Consider the following 24,201-nt stretch of genomic DNA (forward strand, 5'->3'; position numbering starts at 1 on the left):
CAAAAAGCAAAGTACAACTGAAATGTCTCTGGTCTTTAAATGCTTGATGAAAAAAAGAAATGTATTAACGTACTTTAAGTGTCAGAATTGCACTTGAGGCTTGGTTGGTTCTTATAGGTCATTATACCATCAAAGGGATAGAGTCATCCTGTTTGTCATTTCAAAAGCCATCTATGCACAGTCACTTCTCGTCAGAAACAATGTGCCTCTGAATTTTCTCCTGCCCTCAAACATTGTGGTTGCTGAGAGGAAGAGAGGGAGACGTGACTGTTTGCAATGGCTTTTGGCTGTAAGTTGTATACATTTCACCCTCTTGGACGGCCGCCCTAAGCTCTGATTCTTATCACATTGACTAATACTACACACCAAGCAGGGCTACCGGCTGATTGACACAAATTGCAATTTGCATGGCCCACTTGGTAGACTTGCATAGATGTCATCGACCTGCCTCTTCCCTCTGCCGATTAAACTGTGCACTCGAGTGTCATCACCCAATACCACCGACAAGGGCAATGGTACCAGTTTAGCTCTGTGCAAAGACACTCATCATAGAACAGTGAATTTGTGCCTTTTATTCTCCGAGCGGCCAAATTCAAAATAGCAAAACGATAAAGAAGACTGTTTTTCCACAGTCCAAGAAACACCATGAAAGTCTAAATCTGCCAAATGTAAATAATATAATTTATGACTGAATTCCCTGCATAACAGCTCAAATCTGTGCTCCTCTCCTCTTCTTTTCCTTCTCTGCCTTTTCTCCTGTTCAGATATCACCTCCTTCATGTGTCCTGTCCCGATCTTTCAAATGTTATAGAGAGAACTGCGTAACATAAACGAAAAGTGAAACATCTAGCACAGCATCCAGCATACAGTACAAGTTTAATAAATATTAGTGGCTAGAGTAGCAGTTGCAAATCTATCTGTCAGATTTTGTTGTTGCTGTTTGTTTTTGTCACTCAGCCTGCAGCCACCTCTGGGTACAGACTTCCACATTCTGTATGCTGTGATCCCATCACAAGTGACCCAGGTGAAATTTACTGCCGGTCACTTCTTCCTCAGTTGTTACTTCACTTATACGTCTACTCATTCATGCATTCATTCCATCTTAGGATATTTCTTAAGCACCCACGACGTGCCAGGCATTGAACCACAATCACTGAGGAACAGCAGTAAACAAGACAGATGTGATCCTTGTCCTAGTTGAGCTCATTCTTGTGGGGTGGATCACAAGCCGAAGTAAATAAATAAAATAATGGCCATAGCAGGAAGGGGATATGCTAATTTTCATAAGATGGCCAAGAAAAGACTCCTGGAGGAAAGACTTAATCCTACACACATTCAGAAGAGCTGAAACTACAAAGGACCTTTGAACCTAAGGACGCACAGGAAGGGAAACTTTGCAATTTCTTATAGAAGAACAGTTTAGGAGTATGGGGATCATAGTGTCTGGTGATCAACTTGTCTCTGAATTTGTTTAAATAGGCACTAACAACAGAAACTATTAGGGAAATGATGTGGTTTAACAAACTCAAACCCCAAAAGTAGACATTTTAAAAGGCAAAAAAGGGACATAGTTTTAGACATTGGCTTGTTAAAATCCTGGAAAATTCCCTTTGCCTTTCTGGGCCTCAAATCCTTCTAAAAATAGTAGAGGTCATAAAACTATTGACCACATCAAGTCTGAGAGTTATTACTGAGTTATTATTGTAAGTGTGACTGTGGCACACTAGTTTAAAATGTCTACTAATAAACTTATTAAAACTGAGAAATAGCTAGTCTGGTGATGGCAATAGACTTTAAAATATAAAAGTGTCAAAGATTAAAAGAGTCTCAGAGAGGTTTTATTGTTACAACTGATTCAATAAAAATGGAAATGTGAGTTATGCTCTAATCATATATCAATGCAATATTATGCTATCTCCCAATGAAATGGAGGTAGGAGGAAATAAATGTGTTGGTACCTATTTGTTGGCCACCAAAGCTTTTCTTCAAGGATATACTTTGAGGAGCTTTGGATTTATTGCAAAATCAAGAGATACATGTAGGAAAAAGATGTAGCTGTCAGCAATACATATTGTTTCAATGCTACTAATATTATTCATAATTGTCGATACTAGGAAGGAGTAAAACAAAGAAAGAGCAAACACATTTCTTAGACCAGTTCCTGGGTACTCACTGGTCACTGTCCACCATCTTAATGAATTTTCTGGGTTGCCTTTCTTTTATCACGGTCATATGTCACTGGGCAAGAGGTTAGCCTCTAGCACAGGGTTTAATTAAGATCTAGTAATTAGGTTTTTCTTTCCTGTGATAAAGAATATTTTTAATGTAATTACCTAATGAGAACAGGCAAATGCTGCTGAATTCTAATTGATAAATACCCAGGAGTACATGAAAGCACTAAAGACCATCTGCCCCGAATTTTGAATGACTACCAATTTCAAGCCTATACCACAACCAAATCAATTCAGAGCATTCCAGTTTCTTACTCAAAGAACTTTTCATCTCTACTATCTGTATATCCTATCTATTTCAGCTTTATAAGCTGATCCGATGCCAAAAATTCAAACGCTTTGATAGCCTGCTTTTGAAAGCTGGTAAAATATTAAATGTCTCTTAGTACCGATCCATATAATGTGTCATTTTTTAATGGAGCAAGTCACTAACAAGTGTGTAAGCAAGTTCAAAATGTACAAGAGTGGGTTCAGTGATGAAAATAGCAACAAAGTAAAAACAAAAATAAAGCAGTGTTTGGAAACAAAGCCAGATTCCAATCCTAGGTCTGGAGTTATGAGGTCTTGGGCAAGTAATTCAAACTAGCTGTCTTATTTATAAAATAAGAATAAGCCTAACTTTCAGACTTGTTGGGAGGCTTTCTGGAAGTCTGTGCATCCTATGGTCTGGCATGTGATAAAAATGTGCAGTCGATATCAATATCTCCCTAGGTCAACCAGCCAGACGCCAGCAGACAGCCTGCCCTAGCCTGAGTGCTACACTACCCGTATTGGCTGATTCATTGTGCTTCAGCGCTGGTTCTAAGAGAGTGGTCACAGGAAGGCAATGGATTGGTGCACTTTGTTCTCTGGAGGTCTAAATTTACAATTGTGAAAGGAAAGAAAGGTCATGTCTTTACAGTCACAGCAAAGCAGAGAATTGAAGACTAAATGAGCCAAATACTAACAGCACATTTTACGCCTGATTTACCGAAGTAATTGCTCACATCTACCCTTACTTTGGCCATGACTCTTAAATTTACCTCTAGCGTCTAAGAATCACAAGGCTTCAGTTTGCTCAGTAGACACAAGCCCCAGGCTTAGGGGACTTCAGGAATTAGTCCTGAGGTTCTCAGTGAAAGTTCTCCATGGAAATCATTTCCTGATTCATAAATGTTCACCACTAGAACTCTCTGCAGTTTTACACACATGAAATTTCTCTGTGTTCAAAACATAATAATACCAAGCATCTGCAGGAGAGTAAATTGATACCAACATCAAAATGTAAACATATAAAGTAAGAGGATTTTATAAGATCTGCTTTTTACATTTTCTTTTTCATATTCTATAAAAAGAGTATAACATAAGCAAAATGGTTGTCTAAATCTAACTGCAGACATAGTTTTAAGTCTTTCAACTTCAGTAATACTTCAAGATCTTCTCTCATAGTTTATAATATCATTCAAGTGCTACTCCAGACATTTACCCTTTCCATATGTTCCTAGCAGGAAACGTGCCTGAAAACAGAAATTCACAGAGACATGTGATATTCAATAATATAAAACATTTTCTGGGGGAATAAAAGGAACACTCTAATGAAAATACTTGTTGGATTTTGGTTTTACTCAAATATTATCCAAGTGTCCTTCCTTTAGGAACCATTGTTTTGCTTCTAAGGATTTGTTTTTTCTGAGATTTTTTGAATGCTTTTATATTAAGATGTTTTTACAGCAAAGGTTATTATTGTAAGTCCTATTTCAAATCTTCTCTAACTAAAATGTACAGCTGATGCCACTCCTCAAATGAGTCTTTCCACCTCCATTTTTTTAAAACTGTAGGCAATTTTTGATACAATCGTACAATTGTTTGAGTTGCAGCATATCACATTAGATGAGACACTGATGCAGTCAACAGAAGTTTACAATGTGCCACATCACTTAAAAGATCAAAACTAACATGATAGTCTGAAGGGGATTCACCAAATGATTCTTAAATATTTTTGACAGTTTGAATTTTAATTTGGGGACTATAAATGACAGTTAGTTTCTGCAAAATCCAGACACTGATTTCTCTAAGTAATGATATAAAAGTATGGGAAAAGAGAACGTTTCTCCAGTATAGATAGGTGAGTGAGGGAGGTATAGTGAATGTGGGCTGAAACTGGGTTATATAATGGGGTGAGAAGGATTTAAAATGCCTTCTTTAGAAAATAATGCAAGAACCAAATAAAATGAAGTTTATTGAAAACTGTTCATCAGATATAAGGTCTTTATCTTTCCACCTTTCAAATTAAAAAAATTCTGAATATAACTTATTTTGTTTTATACAATAATATTCTTGAAGATTTGCCAATAAAAGGGTTTTCTTACACTAAATGAGCATTTAAATACAACCAGGACAAGGATGGTAAACACATGTCAGAAATAATGTCCCTTGTCAATATACCACAGGCAAACATTGCAATAGATGATGGCAGTCATCACAATAGGCAATGGTACTCTTGGTCAGTGCGATGGTTAATTTTATGCATCGACTTGACTGAACTGTGATACCCAGTTGTTTAGTCAAACAACACTTAAGATGTCTTTGTGAAGATATTATTTAGATGTGATTAACATTTATGATCAGTAGACTTTGAGTAAAGCAGGTTACCCTCCATAGTGTGAGCAGGCATCATCCAATCAGTTGAAATCCTTAACAGCAAAGAAAGATTGAGGTTTCCGGACAAAGAAGCAATTCTGCCTCAAGTCTTCAATATAAAAAACCTGCCTGAGTCTTCTACCTGCTGGCCTGCCCTACAGATTTCAGACTCAAGACTGCAGCACCAGCTGTTACCTGAATTTCCAGCAAGCCAGACTGCCCTACAGACTTCAGACTTGCCAATCCTCATGACTGCATGAGCTGATTCCTTAAAATGAATCTCTCTGAGTGTGTGTGTGTGAGTGTGTGTGTGTGTGTGTGTGTGTGTGTGTGTGTAGGGTATACATATCCTACTGGTTCTAGAGAACTCTGACTTTTGAATAATACACCCAGTAAGCCCAGGCATGGTTTTTACCCTTACTCCATCCAGACAGCCATTGATGATCAGTTACAGATGACAGACCCGATGAAATCTATTTGCCATTTCCATAGTAGGATATCTTGATATTTAAGGAAATATTAATAGCATAAGGAATACTTGTACAAAGTAAAATTTTTTGTAATATGTTTAATTACCTTTATCATTTACATTTTAATTTTTATATAATCAGCTTACTTAAATCAACATATACCTCACAGCTCTTTATCATTTGGATAGCAGGAAAGTTTCCCACAGCCTAATAAAAATAATAAAAAAGCAGAGAGATGTGTTAACGTCAAGGCTTACATTATAAAAATGGTATATGGGAAGTTTTCTAAACCTCATGTAATCTAAGCCTGTAGTCTGAAATGTGTGTTTCTAATACAGCATAAAGTCATCCCTGGTACATGTCACCTAAACGTGAAGAGTCTTGGGCTAGAGTTTGGAAGACCTGGCCAAGACTTGAAAAAGCCCTTCAGCATCTCTGAGAGTCATTTTCTTCATCAGAAAATGATGTGATGGATCAGATGGTTTTACAATCCCTTCCTGCTTTGGGATCTGTAGTTCAGATAACACAGAAAACACGAAGACAGTTTCATTTCAGAGACTTGTCATTTAAAGTCACTTTAAAACTTCTCTAGTAGGTGACACTGCATATTATGTTTTATTATCTATAACATTTACCATTGCTAGAACTTCAGTGTTCTGATCAATTCCAAAATTTCTAGAGGTAGTTTATTAGAGTTATTGACTTATGAAGAAATAAATGAGTAAGTTTGTGAGATTTATATTATCTAATGTTATGTTATGAATGACTTTTGGAAAGCTTTCTATAATTTATTTTCAAATGGTTTAAATATTTTAAACATTTATTAATATTTTAAAACTATGGAATATAATGGAAGAGATATCTATGTACCTGTCATCCAGTTTTCACGAAATACTTTGTAAGTTTTGCTGAATATGTTTTAGAGAAATACATTACAGATACAGTTAAAGTTTCACCTGTTAGTAAATCTTCTTTACCAGCTCCTCCAATTCTATTCAACTTTTACCTGTCAGTGTTTCTGAGCTTGGTCTTAAGATGAGTTTTCATCTTTCTCTACTTTTACTCCTTAAATGATTTTATCCATTTCCTTAGATCTAAAGGCAGAGTTAAGATGAAGACACATGAACTGTCAGGGGGGCCTTAGTCACAGGGCCTCTCTACCCCTGTAGGAGTCCACCAGCCTCTCCTGCCTAGCCGTCTAATCTGAGCCTCAGATTCATTGCATTCAACTAACTACTCATCATCACTGCTGCCACCCATCCCACCCACCTGTCTGTCTCCCACATCCCTGTAAATATTACCACCAGCTACTTCATTGCATAAGTCATATATTTAAGTCATCCTTGGTTCCTCTTTTCTTTTACTCTTATATCTGAATATCACCACATACCATTGTTCCCATCTGAAAGATACATCTTGTTTCATCCACTACTCTCCATTTCTTCTGCTATCATTCTAGTCCACAATGCCAATTTCTCTGACTTGGACTCTTGCAACTGCCTTCTTTATGGTCTCCTTTTTCATTCTTGCTCCCACAGTTCATTCCTCACATTAAGTGAAAATAAAATTTCTTATTTTAGAAATTGGACTGTGTTACAAAGTTGGTTAACAATTCAATGTCTTCCTATTATGCTCAGAATAGAGCCTGCATGACCAATCCAGGCTAACAGGCCCGACACTCTGTGGTCCCTGACTATCTATCATTCATGCCATTTGCCTTCTGTGCAAAGTTGAGGCACACTGTTCCCCCATTCCCACATCCAGCTCTTAAAATAAGCTCTTGCTCATCTCACAGCTTGATCTCACGCTGGTAAAATGTTTCCCCACATGTCTTAAATCCTTGACTGTTACTTGATCTGAGAGTCAACATGTTGTTCACCAACCTCTCATTCCAATCACACTTTTTCTATCTGGGATGCCATTTCTAAAACACTTCCTTGCTTGCTATATTATGATTTGTAATTATTTTGTTTATGTGCCTGCTTATCTGTTTTTAGTTTCTTACCTCCACTGGAATATAACTGCTGGTAGTTGGTGGTCATGTGTATCATGCTCATTTTTGTGATCCCAGAAACATCCCAATACCTGAAACCAAGTAAGTATTCAATAAATATGTTTTAAAGGAAATAAAATATTCTTTCCATTCTAAAAAAATATTCTTAGCTCCAATCTTTGTTTTTATTATTCTCCATGTCACTAGACCAACAGCCCATTTCTCTGACAAAAAAATAAGTTTTAATTTTGCCACAAAACTCTGGGAAAATTAAACAAAATTTTTAGAAGAAAATTAGAGAATGTTATATTTAGGGAGCTGAAAGATTTATTTTGGATTTTGGACAGATGAACAGATAAATAGATTTGATTTTATATAATAAAAAAATTAAGCCTGGCTGAATGGATAAAAAAATACATCCCAAGTATCTGTTGCCTCCAGGAAACACATCTAACCCACAAGGACCCATTTAGACTCAAGGTGAAAGGATGGAAAGCAATATTCCATGCAAACAGAAACCAAAAGAAAGCTGGTATAGCCATTCTCTTATCAGATAATATAGACTTCAAATCAACAAAGGTAAAGAAAGACAAAGATGGTCACTATATAATGATGAAGGGAACAATTCAACAACAAGACTTAACAATCCTAAATATTTATGCACCTAACACAGGAGCACCCAGATTCCTAAAGCAAATCCTACTCTATCTAATCAAAATGATAAATAGCACCACCAAAACAGCTGGGGATGTCAACACCCCACTGACAGAACTGGACAGATCCTTCAAACAGAAAACAAGCAAAGAAATAATGAACTTAAGAACTCTAGAACAAATGCACCTAACAAACATTTGCAGAATATTTTACCCCAAAACTACTGAATATACATTCTTTTCATCAGCTCATGGAACATTCTCTAAGATTGATTACATCCTAGGCTATAAAACATGTCTTAACAAATCAAAAAAAAATAAAAATCATACCATTTATCTTCTCAGACCACAATGGAATAAAATTAAAAATCAATTCCAACAGAAACACTCATCTCTACACAAAGTCATGAAAACTAAACAGCCTCTTGCTGAATGATAGTTGAGTAGAGGAGGAGATAAAGATGGAAACCAAAAGAGTGTTTGAACTAAATGACAATCTCTCAAAATTTGTGGGAGACAACAAAAGCATTCCTCAGAGGAAAACTCATAGCCTTCAATGCCCAAATCTAAAAGACAGAAAGATCATAAATCAGCAATCGAATGAATAATCTCAAGGAACTGGAAAAGGAAGAGCAAACCAATCCCAAACCTAGCAAAAGAAAAGAAATAACCAAGATCAGAGCAGAATTTAGTGAAATTAAGAATAAAGGAATTATACAGAAGATTAATGAAACAAAAAAGATAAACAAAATTGGCAGGCCTCTTGCTAGATTAACCAGAAACAGAAAGGAAAGGGCCCTAATAAGCTCAATCAGAAATGAAAAAGGATAAATCGCAACTGATATTATGGAAATATTATGGAAATATAAAACATCATCTCTGAATACTATAAAAATCTCTATACTTCTAAACTTGAAAATGTGGAGGAAAGTACACAATAACAACAAAATAAAACTACAAACTAATATCCCTTATAAATATAAATCCAAAAATTCTCAATAAAATCTTAACAACCTGAATTGAACTGCACATCAAAAAAATAATTCACCATGATCAAGTAGGCTTCATCCTAGAGATGCAAGGATGCTTCAACATACAAAAATCTACAAATGTAATCCACCAAATAAATAGAAACAAAAACAAAGACCATATGATCCTCTCAATAGACACAGGAAAAACATTTGACAAAATTCAAATTCTATGATAAGAATGCTTAACAAAATAAACATAGATGGGATGTACCTCAAAGTTATTAAAACCATATGAAACAATCCCACAGCCAGCATCATACTGAACAGGGAAAAATTGAAAGCATTACCATTTAGAACTGGAACTAGACAAGGTTGCCCACCATCACCACTTCTATTCAACACAGTGTTGGAAGTCCTAGCCAGAGCAATCAGACAAAACTGTACAAAAGCAAATTATATAACCAAAATGTGGGCACCCCCATAATATTCTGAATTAAAATTTTTTTTTAAATTTAATTTCAATATATACATATAAAAAAGTCAAATGGTATAATAGAAAAATATACACTTCTTACAGTTATTATAATGAAGACCATACTGAAACATGAGGAAATATTAGGATATGAGATTCAGTTAAAAAGCACATGCATAGTGGTAGTTTCGATGCATGTATATAAAATATATATATTCATGTGAAAAAGGAAAGTCATGGATAAAAATGAAAATGTTAATAGTTATATTAGGATTCATAATTATGAGTGACTTTTTACTTTTTCAAAATTTTCTTCGTGTTTTTACATCATCTTTTGCATCAAAAGTAAAAATAAGGACAAAGTGTACAATAAAAGCCTTTCATGTAATTTTTGTAAAGTTGATCTTAAAAGCTAAATTACATCATGTTACAGGTAACAGATATCTCAGTGTTGACTGTTAGATTTGCTTTGAACAGTAGTGTATCTGGAACCACATAAGAAGATCATTCTTAAGTAAAATTGGAGACAACAGAGCCTTTTCAGGCTAATTAAATAGGCATTTTTTTCCACAAATGTTTCTGATATTTAGACTTTTGATCTTTTTATCTATTCACAAAGCCAGTACAGCAAATAATAATAATAAAATAAAATATAAGCCTTTAAGCCTGGATCCCATCACTCAGGACATGTAGATAATAAATGTTTATTTCTTTGAAATAAAATTTTTATTTGCTTGAGTTAAAAGGAAAATAACGGTATTTTCATTTTATATGTATCCAAGACCAGCAACGTATTTTAAGATTCATTATTTAAGTCAATAAACATTACTCTGTGACAGATACTGTACCACCCAGTAGACCACAAACATGGTAAAGTGCCGTGCCCATCTTCATTAAAAACCACAGCAGACAGCGTATCTTTGTCATGGGGGCTACCCGGGCCCTATGGCCCAGGGCAAAGGGAACACAAGACAAGGCAGGTTGATTTCTTCCATAAGGAGGCTTTCTGAAGAAGATCACATTTATATCAGCCTTTGGAAGATGGTTAGGGTTTCACCAAGCATGGAATACAGGATATGAACCATTAACATTGAAAGCAGGGTTGTAAGGTCATGTGAAGGACAGTTTTTAAAATCCTCATCTTTCTTGACTGGAGGAGGAGGCAAAAGATGAAAAAAACTCATATTTCTTTAATAGACAGAACTGACTTGTCCTTTAATGAGAACCCAGTGGTTCATTTGTTCAGTCATATACACTTCATAAGAGGCAATGAATAACTCATTAACTTTATTATAAAAATCATATTCCTTGATTAAAAACCTCAAGGCAAAAATATTAGTGGAAAGAGTCATAATATGCTTATGCTAAAAGAAAAAAGCTTACTGGTTACATAATAAAATTTTAAAAATATATTTGGTATGTTGCAACTCATACTCCACCTGCAGAGTGGCAGAAATCTAAAGTTAGACTTACTTTTATAATTAAAATATATTAAAGAGCCTCTCACACCATGGCTTTTATTAAGTAGGCTGCGGACATATTCAGAAACATGGTTCTTGCATCCCCAAGAGCAAACAATTCACGAAACCTCATTGTAGCAACTTTCAATTTATTTTTAAAATCTAATTTCAGCAGATTAATTTTCTTATGGGTAATTGACTTGTTTTCCTTTTTAAATGCCATGCTGTCATTATATGAGACAATAAATGTTAGCTAACAATGTAAGTAATTGTAATACAAAATAGCATCTGCTACAAGGCAGTCAAAGCCACCTGCAACAAATCTTCCATATCTAAATTCTAAGTACATGCCTTTTATTATGCAAGCTTGCCCTTATATAATATGGAAGGATCATGGAAACCAATGGCCTTTTAATTTGATGTCTTGAAATGGACAAAATGAAAGACATATGTGAACTTAGCAGCCATTAACAAATTCACAGAACACTTCAGACACGTACATGTGATCAAAAAATATTTACAATTTGGAAAAATATAGAAGAGATTTCACTGCCCAAGTCATGACCTCTTTTTCACTGTGCCTCTTGCATGTGGACAATTCAATGTCAGACTTTCCTCTGAGTGATCAGGCCAAACTGTGTAAGGGCAAACACCACCACATTCCTAGTCAGTGTTCCATGCTTTAATTCCACAGAGAGCTCCTATTTCATGTGCTTTTCATTTTAAGTTCTGCCTCCTTGAATGCTATTTCCTTTCTTTTGGCTTTCACCAAGGTCAAAGGAATCTCCAGCAAGTAAAAAATGCAGGCCGGGCGCGGTGGCTCACGCCTGTAATCCTAGCACTCTGAGAGCCAAGGCGGGTGGATTGCTCAAGGTCAGGAGTTTGAGACCAGCATGAGCAAGTGCGAGACCCCGTCTCTACTAAAAATAGAAAGAAGTTGTATGGACATCTAAAAATATATATAGGGAAAAAAAAATTAGCCAGGCATGGTAGCACATGCCTGTAGTCCCAGCTACTCGGGAGGCTGAGGCAGAAGGATTGCTTGAGCCCAGGAGTTTGAGGTTGCTGTGAGCTAGGCTGACACCACGGCACTCTGGCCAGGGTGACAGAGCGAGACTCTGTCTCAAAAAAAAAAAAAAAAAAAAAAAGCAAACGTCCAGTCGTGTTCTGGAAACCTGCCCATCCAGTGTCTAAACAACCCTAAGTTTAAAGTTACTGAGTTCATTCAGCACGCTACCAAGTCAACATCAAAATTCTAATGGTCAAGAGTAATCACATATTTATTAAAGATATTAACTGTGGTGATGTTAGCTAATGTCTCCCTTTTTGCTCTGTCTCCTGGGGGGTGTCCACCAGTGTGATCAACACAGGCATAATCAATTTCTAAACAGTGTCCAGGCTGAAGAATCTCTGATTCACCTCCCTACACATCCCACAATCCTCTGATTATTGAGGATCTCAACAGAATATTAATACTCACAGAGAGTGTCAAAATAGAACCTCTGAGATTCTCATGCTAAACAGGTAAAACCTATGCAGACTGTAATGTGAACACAAATTCAAGAAGCAATTCCACTCTTCTACGTATGGCCCCTTTCCTCATTCCTAATAAAGGCTAGTAGTGTCCAATGGCCAACGAGACTGAATATCAGATGTGAATACTGCTTTTCAGAAGCCTGTGGTAAAATTTGTAAAAGTAGTGCCTTGGGAAAGTAAAGCATCCAGTTACCAGTTACCAATTACCAGACAAAGAAATTATCAGGATTCAATTTTCGAAAGAGTTATCCAATTATACACACTCTGTTACCTCATTATGAACACATGTATGTTGAACAATTAGAATTTTATCATTCGACTAAAGCTGGACTTACTTTTATAATTAAAATATACTAAAGAGCTTCTCTCACTATGAGTTTTATAAGTAGGCTTTGAAGATATTCAGAAACATAGCTCTTGCAGCCCTGAGAACAAACAATTCATGAAATCTCATTGTAGCAACCTTCAATTTATATACTGCTTCTTCATTTTGGTGTTTTCTTATGTTAAATCTTTGTATGTTAAATCTTAGCCAAAGGCTCATATATGACTAAATTACTTGCTGTATAGCGTTTTCCCACATAAAGTGTAGAGAAACAGCCTCCTGGAAATCATTAAAAATAAAACAATTCAATGTGAAAAATATTGGACTCATTTGGCTTGTTAAAACAAATTGTGTCCAAATAACACGAGGGTTTTTTTTTCCTAATCTATATTTCACGTCTGTTATCTCTTAATGTTTTCCAATTTTCTAAAATTAATTTATTCATCCAAGAAATATTACCACACAAAGCACAGGAGACATTAACGTGAGCAAGAGAATATCGTCCCTGTGGTGGGGTCAGGCCACAATGGTGGTGCTTTAAGAGATGTTTAGGCTATATATCCTCAGGACTTGGTGGTGACTGTTTGGATGGGGACATGGAGAAAGAGAAGTCAAAGAGGACTTCTAAGATTTAGGAGTTAAAAACAAGGCATCCTATGGTACCATTCTCAAAGCTAGGAAAAACAAAACAAAGAACAGGTCCAGAGGAAAGGGACCAGGGTGAAAAGTTGCTGAGTTTGAGCTGCCTGCGAGATATCCAGGCATGCACATCTAATAGGCAATGGAGAGCAGGAAAGCTGTCTGGCTAGACAAAGACTTCAGGAGATGAATGAGACTGCAGGGGATGTGTGGGTAGAATGAAAAGACAGGGCAGGGACAAACACCTGAGAAATGCTAACATTTAAGTGGAGTCAGAGGAACCTGAAAAAGAAGCTAAGAATGAGTGGCCAGAAAAAGAGAGTAAGAAAAAATTCCAGCAGTGTATGTTGTCAGGTACAACATAGACTGAGAAATGGGAGTTGAGAGCCAAGGAAGTCAAGGACTGAGAAGCATCTGCTGGATTTAACATGAAGGGAAATCAGGCTGACTTTTAGGAGGACAGGTTCAGTAGGTTGGGAAGTGAAAGAAAAATAAAGGAGACAGCGGCTGTAGACACGTCTTCCAACCTGGAAAGAAAGAGATGGCAGAGAATGGGGAGGATCTGGAGTTTTAGTTTTAAAACACTAGGGGAAGGATTTTAGTCCAGGAAGAAGGCTGAAATTTGTGCCTGTTTAGCCACTCTTGGAAGGCAACCTGTGCAAGAGAAGAGGTTAGAAACAAATGCATTGAAAGAGTACAGTATCACCGATCTCACATTAAAAAAATAAATACTTCCAGCAATAACCTGAAGGGGATTTGGTTATAAATAAATAAAAAGTTTTTCTCAAATCTAGTATTACAATATTTCTGTATAACGATCACTTTCTGTTCAATTATTTACTTTCTGTATAATTTATTTCAAGAAATAAATAATATTTCTTGCCACAAAGGATTTGAGGTAGCAACCTAACAACAAAACAATAACAAAAACTAAAATTATATTACAAAATTGTAAACTAGATGTGGAGATTAGGGCTAAGAGAAATAAGCGCAGAAAAATAGTAAAGTCAAGCATCATAAATATATACAAAGCTTTGTATTAGTATATTTGCTAGAAATGAGTTAAAATTTGGCTCTGAGCTGCCTAGCAACCAAAGCAAAAAGAGAAACACAAAATGACAAAAGGTTTGATGTCTATAAGATAGAGACAAAGCCATGTCCCAGAGGAGACATAGCTGCTTCTCCTTGAATCAAGACCACAGAGGATTTTTTTTCATTGTCCTCACAAAGAAGACACAGTGAGGAAAAAAATGCATTGCTTACAATATGTCCACAACTGATAAAGCAACAAATTTCAAACACCTGTTTCTAAAATGTGCCCCAATATAGCCTAGAAGGAAATGATACCAGATGGCAATTAACTCGAGTCCAAGAATGCAGAACTCTAACATCTGGTTTGATAGAGGGCCTAATTTAGAATATCTTAGAAGAATGGAAAAGTGGCATGCCCTGGGAGTATTCCTTCATAAATATTATTAAATAGCATTTTTCTCGACTAGCATTATACTAAGGTTTATACAGCAGAGAATTTAAGGTTCTATTTTATGGCAGGAATCTTGAGTGCAACCACAAATGCTGGCAGCCAATCAGCTGTAGAGATGTAACAACAAATGAGCCAACTGGTGGGCATTACATGAAGATAAGGAGACCGATGAGGTGACCAGAATCCTGGGTTCCCTGGGACAGTCCAACCTTGCCTGTAGTCCTGGCATAATTATTAATAATGTTCCTTCCACTCTCAAATACATTCCTATTTGGGCAATAAATTCTGTGATCATCCTAGTGATCACTGTTAAGACTGTCTACTTCTGGGAAGTTATCAGTAATAGGCCCTTAGCCATTAGTTTGGAATCCAAATGCCAGATTCCATTCTTTGGGTCAGCGGGCATATTGGGTTATAGCTTCCATCAGACATAAGTAAGACAATAGTCCCAGAAAAGAATGTGGTGTGAAACAGATTTCGAAAGCATGGACTCCAAACTGAGGAAGAGGCAGAGATGAATAGTCAGAGTCAACAGAGCTTCACAGATGACTAGAAGCTAGTCCCAGAATATCAATCCAGGGTACTGTTAGAACTTTTCCCACATAGATTGAAAGCTGAGCTCGCAGAAATGATCAAGAGGCTGTGAAACAGCGACACATGACAAAATCCTATCATACTAGAGATTAAAGAAGCTAATCTCCAGTAATTTGAGTAAAGATAATTAAGAAATATACACCCAAAGTCTAAAAAAGCTTTATACCATTTGACTTAATGCCTCATCTGGGATATTAACCTAAGAAAATAATGTTACACTCTCAAAAATTATGTACACAAATTTTCATCAAGAATTTATTTATAGTAACAAAAATGTAAACAAGCTAATTTTCTGGCTATATGATGAAATTGGTTAAATTCATTATGCTACATCCAAATGATTGATTTAAATGATTGGAGAATTAAAGATCATGCTTTTTGTTTTTTGGGTTTTTTTTTTTTTTTTTTTTTTACAAAATATATGCCCTAGTTTTTTATTATTATCCTCAACAGACATAAAAATGACTCTCATTGCTGTAAAACTATCTAAATGCTTCCTCTCAATTTCTGCAGTGATTTCAGTGAGGACTAGTAACAGGCAGTTTGTGGTGAGCACCAGAACCTGGTCCACATTTCAGGGTAGCACAGGCTAAAGCAGACAATTATACAACCCTCAAATCTAACCAGTCTACTTGCCTGAGGCTTTTTATTGTCTCATCCAGTTCATTCTTCACTTTTTTTTTCCTACTGTACTAAGAATTCTTGAACACTTAACATGAGATCTACGTTCCCAACAAATATTTAAGTGCACATACAATATTGTTAACTATAGGCACAATGCTTTCCAGCTGATCTCGAGAATGTATTCATCTTATATAACAAACTGTTCTACGGTTACGCTGAACAGCAACTCCCCGTTTCCCCCTCCACCCAGCCCCTGATAACCACCATTGTACTCTGCTTCTATGAGTTTGACTACTGTAGATAACTCATATAAGTGAGATCATGCAGTATTTGCCCTTCCATGATTGGTTTATTTCATACAGCATGATCTCCTCCAGGTTTGTTCATGTTATCACATATGGCAGGATTTCCTTCTTCTTTAAGGCTAAATAATATTCCATGGGTTGTATATACCACATTTACTTTATCCATTCATCCATAGATGAACATGTTTTTCATCAATCTAGTTTTCAATGTACAAGTCTTTCAACTCCTTGGTTAAGCTTATTCCTAAGTATTTTATTTTTTCTGATGCTATTGTAAATGGATTATTTTCTTAATTTCCTTAGTCCAGTACATGAAATGAGCTGACATTTTTGAAAGCTCATTTTGTATTCTGCAACTTTACTCAATTTATTTATTAGTTCTAGCAGTTTTTGGTGGCATCTTTAGGATTTTTTACATATAAGATCATAACATCTGCAAGCTGATAATTTATTTCCTCCATTCCAATCTGAATGCCTTTATTTCTTTTTCTTGCCTACTTTCTCTGGCTAGGACTTTCAGTACAATGTTGAATAGAAGTGATTTTCTATGTTGAATAGAAGTGGTGGCTCACGCCTGTAATCCTAGCCCTCTGGGAGGCCAAGGCGGGTGGATCGCTTGAGGTCAGGAGTTCGAGACCAGCCTGAGCGAGACCCCGTCTCTACTAAAAAAATAGAAATAAATTATATGGACAGCTAAAAATATATATAGAGAAAAAATTAGCCGGGCATGGTGGCGCATGCCTGTAGTCCCAGCTACTTGGGAGGCTGAGGCAGTAGGATCGCTTAAGCCCAGGAGTTTGAGGTTGCTGTGAGCTGGGCTGACGCCACGGCACTCCTCTGGCCCGGGCAACAAAGTGAGACTCTGTCTCAAAAAAAAAAAAAAAGAAGTGATTTTCTTTATCAAATGCTTTGCTTTTCTTCATCTATTGAGATGATCAGGTCATTTTTATCGTTCATTCTATTAATATGAGGTATCACATTTATTGTTTTACACATGTTGAACCATTTCTGCATCCCAGGAATAAATTCCACTTGATAATGATATATGATCCTTTTAATGTGCTGTTGAATTTGGTTTGTTAGCATTTTGTTGAGGATTTTTGAATCTATGTTCATTAGGAATATTGGCCTGTAGTTTTCTCTTCCTATTAGTGTCTTTGTCCAGCTTTGGTATCAGGGTAATGCTGGCCTCATAAAATAAGCTTAGAAGTATTCCCTCTTCTTCAATTTGTTGGAAGAGTTTGAGAAGAAATGGTATAAATTCTTCTTGAAATGTTGGGTATAATTCACCAGTGAAGTCATCTGGTCCTGGGATTTTCTTTGTTGGGAAATATTTGATTACTCATTCAATCTTCTTCTTCATTATTAGTCTGTTTCCTAGTAATTTCATATGATCCTTTTTAGTTTGGTGCTATCAGTTGTTATGTCTCCTCTTCCATTTCTGATTTTATTTATTTGAGGCTTCTCTCTTCTTTTCTCAGTTAGTTTACCTAAGGGTTTATCAATTTTATGTTTTAAAAAAACCAATTCTTGGTTTCATTGATTTTTTTCTATTCTGCTGTAATGTTTATGATTTCTTTCCTTCTGTTAACTTTGGAGCGTGTTCTTTTTTTCTAGTTGCTTGAGGTATAAAGTTAGACTATTTGTTTGAGATCTTTCTTTTTTCTTAATGATGTTTATTAGCTCTTCAATGAAGTTTTCCTAACACTATACATATTAGTGCATCATTAGGACCAAATTTACAAATCAGCAAATTTCTTTGGCAATTTAGCATTTGGCAAATTGCTATTGTGTACAAATGTCTAAGATTATAATTTTCTTGAAACATTTTAGAAATAATGATATTTTAGATTTGTGGATGGAGTTGGTTGTTATGGCATTCTACTATTCACGCACTATAGTAACTGACATTTTTACATTTTTAGAGTATGATAACAATTGATAATCATAATAAAAACTTGTGGCAAGATTCTTACTCTCTTGTCAATAGCAAAAATTAAATAATGTGTGGTATTATTTATGGTAAATATAGTTTATTATATTTTGATTTTCTGCACATACACATAATTCATGCATTAGATGAACATTAAGATCCACTTCAGTCTTAAGATTCTGTGATAATTTTGATATGATAAATCATTTTTGACCAGAATATTCAGAATAATTGCAGGAGAGATTTTTCTGTAAAAATCAATTTTTATTAAATGTATATTTTATTGAATATATGTGAGCGTATCTCCACAAATCACAGTGATCTACAGAATGTTATGAAGATTTACTTTTAAAAAATCAAGATACCTCAAATAGATCAATTCATTATCAATTTACCTAACCAAGGTAGTTTAAAAGGTTTGTCATTGAGGCTTTGCTCATACGTTTTCTAAGCAAGTCTAAATAATTAGCATAATTTGGTTGAGGGGAATTTCAGAATCCACATTTTGTGAAATACTAAATTATTTTCATTGTTTCAATTAGATATGTAGTCACTTGAAATTGAAACTATCCTAACTGATGCAGTAAGCATATTTAGCAAAGCCAGTATTTTCTTCGTTGATTTGGGGTAGGTTTGTGTTTGAGAACATATTTGTTTATGTTTTATTACCAATTTGCACCTAAATATGCTTTAGCTTGGAAAATTGCAATGGGAAATAATTTATGTTTAATTACATTTTAACTAGTCATTCTCTTGCCATGAAAATCCATGAAACTGGCATTAGTCCAAATGGTTTTGATGTGAGTCCAGAAACACAGCAAGAACATTTGATGAAATTGTCTGAAATATAGGACTCGTATTTAATTCAAGGGCTCAGCATTTAGACTATCGAATTAGCTCTCTTGTACATTAGTGTGGGAATTAAAACAAATGGCAGTCTAGGTTTTTTTAATTCTATTCTATGACCACCATGACAAATATCTGGATAAAAAGTTAAAAGTTTAATGAATCATTTTTGCATTTTATCTACAAAACGTCAAACTCCTAAAATATTGAAAGCACAATATGTTCAATATGCTGTAATCAAACATTCAGATGATGACTGGTTTCTTCAGTATTCATCTAGATGTTTGTGTCACCACCAACAGGACTGCCACCTACTGAACATCATCTCACCTGGAAGAAATTCTAGGAGCATAAAATACTGTTATGTGTCCCATTATCATTTTTTTAACAGGAGGAAAATATAACTCATTAAGAGGCATAAGGAGTTAAATGTTAACATCATTTTAACAAGTCTGTTTCAAAACATTTTCAGGTCAATGTTCTAGCAACCAAAAATTGTATGTGTTTATATATTTATAAATACGACATCAATATGTCATAAGCATAGTGATTATAATAAAATATTAGGCCCCAGGATTTATGGCAATTAAAATAGAAGGAATCAAAATGAGGAAATAATGATCACTTTACCACAGACCATCTTTGTCTAGGTTCAGTTAGGAAAACAGAGTAATTAAATGTGTTGAGAATGAAGTGGTATAAATAGTAAAGTAATTAGAGATTTTGTAAATCTGAAAAGAGCTAGACAGCCAACACCTGAACGGCTGCAGCCAGAACATCAGAGAAGCAATTACTTGTGACTTCAGCCACAGCATTCAAGGAGGTGGCCAAGCCAGAGTCCCTGAGAAGGTCAAGAAGCCACCACATCTGGCTGCTGTGACTGTGCAGGAAGAGCTCATGGACAGATCTGTGATGTTACCATGCCTGGCTGTCACAGCTGAGTCTTGGGCTCATAGAGAGATGTATAGAGCCACCACATCTGGCCACCACATCCTTCCACAAATAGTGGCTTCTGCTTTATTTCAAACTTCCAATCTCCTAGTAGTTTTTCCCATTGGCAAACTCTGTGCCAGCACTACACAAGGAAGAGAACTCAGAAACCTAGTTACCAGCCTTAGAAGTGTAGGTATTTGGGTTAACTCAACATCCTATCCCTTTACTCACATTTAATTTTCAAATAGAGACAATAACATGTTTTCACCCAATATATGGCAACTCACCTTCATTCAGTTGAAGACCTGATGGCCTCCACAAAAGACGAAACAAAAAGTCCTGCCTGTATCATTTTATGCCTCTCTTGGTGAGGCTCATTTCTTTTCTATATAATTCATTCTCCCCATTTGAATACTGAGACACAAGGCTAATGATTATTAACACACACACCTTAGCTTATATTATATGGGAATTAAACAGAAAAAAGATGATTAATGTACACAAATATATTCTTATCAAAGCAGGGGGGAAATACATGCCTTTTACAGTCTGTAGAACAACTCACATTGCTGTAGTTGGTATTTATAAAATCCATTTTTCCATTGCTATTATAAATTCTCTTTAACCTCACCAAATATCTCAGATAGTCCTAGCTCTTTGCCTGATATGATAAACCACTTATTTACTCCTGAACTTCCTGAATGATTTGTATCTTTAGCAGTTCTGCCTGTGTCACTATACCACTGGACATGGGAAAATTGACAGGCACATCAAGAGAGTCTTCCAAGTTCTAAGCATGTTCATTCCTGGCGCCGTGTGTCAAACCAACTCATTTTCCCCTTGCTAAGTTGGATCAACTCCCCAGCCAAAACATAACAACTTCTTTGGCATACTGTTTCAGTGGCATGAGGAGCCCTAAGTGACCAGGTGGCAGTCTCAACTTCCAGTTCAGTGGGAACATTCCTCCCTTATGAACTAAAATCTCCAGCTAAATGGAAGTGAAAGAACAGGAAATGTGATTTGATAGTGGGTCAATAAGATAAATAGTGAGAGGAGTTCTTCTCATTTTTCCTTCCATTTTGTCCTCTTTGGTTAACACTTCACCTTGGCAATGGCTCCAGCCCCTATAATGGGAGTTAATTTGTATGGGTGGGGCCTCATAGCCTAAGAGACTCAATGTAACACTTTGATTGCTTCAGCTTAGTCCCCCCACCACCTGTGCACTGCATTGGCTCCTCGTCCTGTCCTAATGAACAAACGGTCTTCTGTTGGCCCTCCTTCTCCACCAACCTTTATCCCACTTTTAAACATTAAAATGGGAAACTAAATCAACAGCAACAAAAAAAAGGAAAAAATAAACATTGATTATTATCCCAAGATTCCTTAAATCATTCTTCTAGAGTCTAGCCTAAGCAAGGCAACAAATACTGACTTTAGAGGAAATCCTTCTAAAATAACAGCAGCAATGCATTACTTTATCTATAATTATAATCTATCCATACATAATAACCAAGAACCAGCTGAGTGAAAATTCATGTAAATGGGTTTCAGGGAGAACAGTGAATCAGAAGAGAGCAAAAGCCATAGGATTAGTTCGTCTAGAGAAAAGAAAGTTATGATGTGACAGAAATCTTTCAATATCTTTCTCATTTTTACCCATAGTTATTAATGAGAGAAATTTAGGTTAGCTGAGGAAAAACCCTCCTAGGTAAAAAGATCAAAGGGGCTAGAATGGATTGTTAAAGAAAACTTTATGAAAGCAGTTTATGGTTCCCAAACAACAGGACTGTGTTCATTCAGAGAGGGATGAACTAGGTGACCCAAAAGGTACTTATAATTTCTAACTTTTTCATATTGTACCTTATTTACAGAGAGTAAATGTGGCCATGAATGCCTGGAAATATAATACAAATATGTACTAGAACAAGGTGAAATCATCATCTTGTTCACATTCTAGGTGTGGGAGGAAGGTGTAGACATGTTTATGTTTTGCAAAGCACTTTCTCTCATGTAGCCTTCTCTTAGCTGCTTAACAGCCCTATAAGTACCATTAACTCCATGTCGCATGAGTGTTTACATAAGGTCACATAATCGGGAGAGAAAGAATAGGGTGCACGGAATATGTATTGATATCTCAAGGATAAAATCTATTATGGTCTCCATGAATAAAAGCTCTCATGAATAAACTTCCTTCTATATATTTTAAGCAATATTGACGTAATGTAACAAATAAACATATATAAACAAATAAGCAGAAACCTTAAATAAGCATACTTGTGATTAAGAAACAAGTGTCTCCAGGTTCTCAGAGGTCATGATGGGCAGCAAAATGGCATCTGCCAGCAAGGTGGTTCAGATCATTAAGTCACATACTCCGTTAATAAGGTCCCCTGACAGAAGAGACAATTCTAAACCCAATGTATCAGAAGCTTTGAGATCATCAGGACTACCAACTCACTCCTTTTCAATTTCACAGATTCTAAGGATAGTAAATCACCAGATTTACTGGTACATCAGGGTCCACCAGACACTGTATAAATAGTAAAAACACTACTGCAGAAATACAAAAAAAACTTGTGTCTCAAGAAGAAACTGAATTTATCCAATGTGGAAGTCCAGAATAATCACTGTGGCTACTATTTGTCCTAAGACAAGAGAATTGTCTTTATAGTACAGGACTTCCAAAATGACAAATAAGAAATTGTACATTAAACAATTTTAATAAATATTCTATAAAAAATGAAATATAAAAAATTAAGATTTTTTTAGATTACAGCACTTATATCTCCTAGTTTATCTTTGTCAGATTCTTCACAAGTTTACCTAATTGTTATATACTTTGTACTTATTAAAATATATATTTTCTTAAAAAGAAGAGAAAAGAATTATCTCCAAGATTGATTGTTATGGTTTAATTTTCTCAAATTTGTCAGTGGCAGAGAGACATTGACATGTTGAGAAAGAGTTTGTACTTTGGAATTTGCTAGATCTTTCAAATGCTCCAGCAGGTATTAACTATATGACTTTTGGAAAGTTACTTAACCTCTCTGAGCCATTGTTTCTTCTTCTATGAAAATAGAGAAGATAGCATATACCCTGCAGAGGAGTTTTGAGTAGAAATTTCCCAACACAGTGTATTTTTCCTTCCTTCCTTTTTTTCCCCCTCTCCCTTTATTTGTCTATTTTATGCCTAAATTATTCCTTTCAGCTTTTATTAAGACAAAATGGAAGTCATCTTGCACTACCATTAGATTTGTAGGACAACTGAAAATTGTAGGACAAATGTAAAAAGAGACAATACAGTCAGGTCCTAGGAACAGTGAGGTTATATGTCTAATCAAAGGATGTTTAGCAAAATGTTCATGAATTACTGAATGCTTTGGATTTATTAGGAAACTCTGGTGAACTAAGAGCATTCTTCCACTCAGGTAGCACTTTCCAATAGAAATATCATGTGAGCCACATATGTGACTGAAGTTTTTTAGTAGCCACATTCAAAATAGTAAAAAGAAACCAGTAAAATTAATCTCAATAACAATATTTTAACCCAATATATCTAAAATATTATTATTTCAAAATGCAATCAATATTAATGAGATATTTTCTTTTTTTTTTTTTTCCATACTAAGTCTTTGAAATCGGGTGTGTATTTTATATCTACAGGATATCTCAATGTTAGCCACATTTCAAGTCCTCAGCGGTCTCTTTTGCTTTGTGGCTCCCGCATTGAACAGTGTAACACTAGATAACAGGGTTCTGGGCAGAGATGAACAAACACAGCAGAAGCCACTGAAAGGAAGCCAACTCACTGCTCTGCAGGTAAGTGTTACTCCAACTCAGATCTCACTTAAGCCGTACGTCTGTCCTGAGCTCCTGGGCCGGAGACCAAAGACCCGCTCATGAGCTTCTTTGTGAATTTTTAGAGGTTTTGGTCATTGACCTGTGAAGCAAACAAACAAAAAGCGTTAGTCTTGGGGCCCACAGGATACATTCCCAAATTCCCAAAACTCTGGGGGAACAAAGGGACTTAGGGAGCATCTTCAGAGCTGAAAAGGCATTTTATGGTCCAGCTGTAGGGCCTTATCACCTTGAGTCTGCTGGGAACACTGGTCAG

The 24,201-nt window shown here is 35.8% G+C and overlaps 1 pseudogene; it reads left to right on the forward strand.

Moving 5' to 3' along the window:
- The first annotated feature begins 22,401 nt into the window (after positions 1 to 22,401).
- LOC123640675 lies at positions 22,402 to 22,711 on the forward strand (annotated as a pseudogene).
- The last annotated feature ends 1,490 nt before the right edge of the window (positions 22,712 to 24,201 follow it).

The sequence above is a fragment of the Lemur catta genome, chromosome 6 (genome assembly GCF_020740605.2).
Source record: "Lemur catta isolate mLemCat1 chromosome 6, mLemCat1.pri, whole genome shotgun sequence".
Taxonomy (NCBI): Eukaryota; Metazoa; Chordata; class Mammalia; order Primates; family Lemuridae; genus Lemur; species Lemur catta.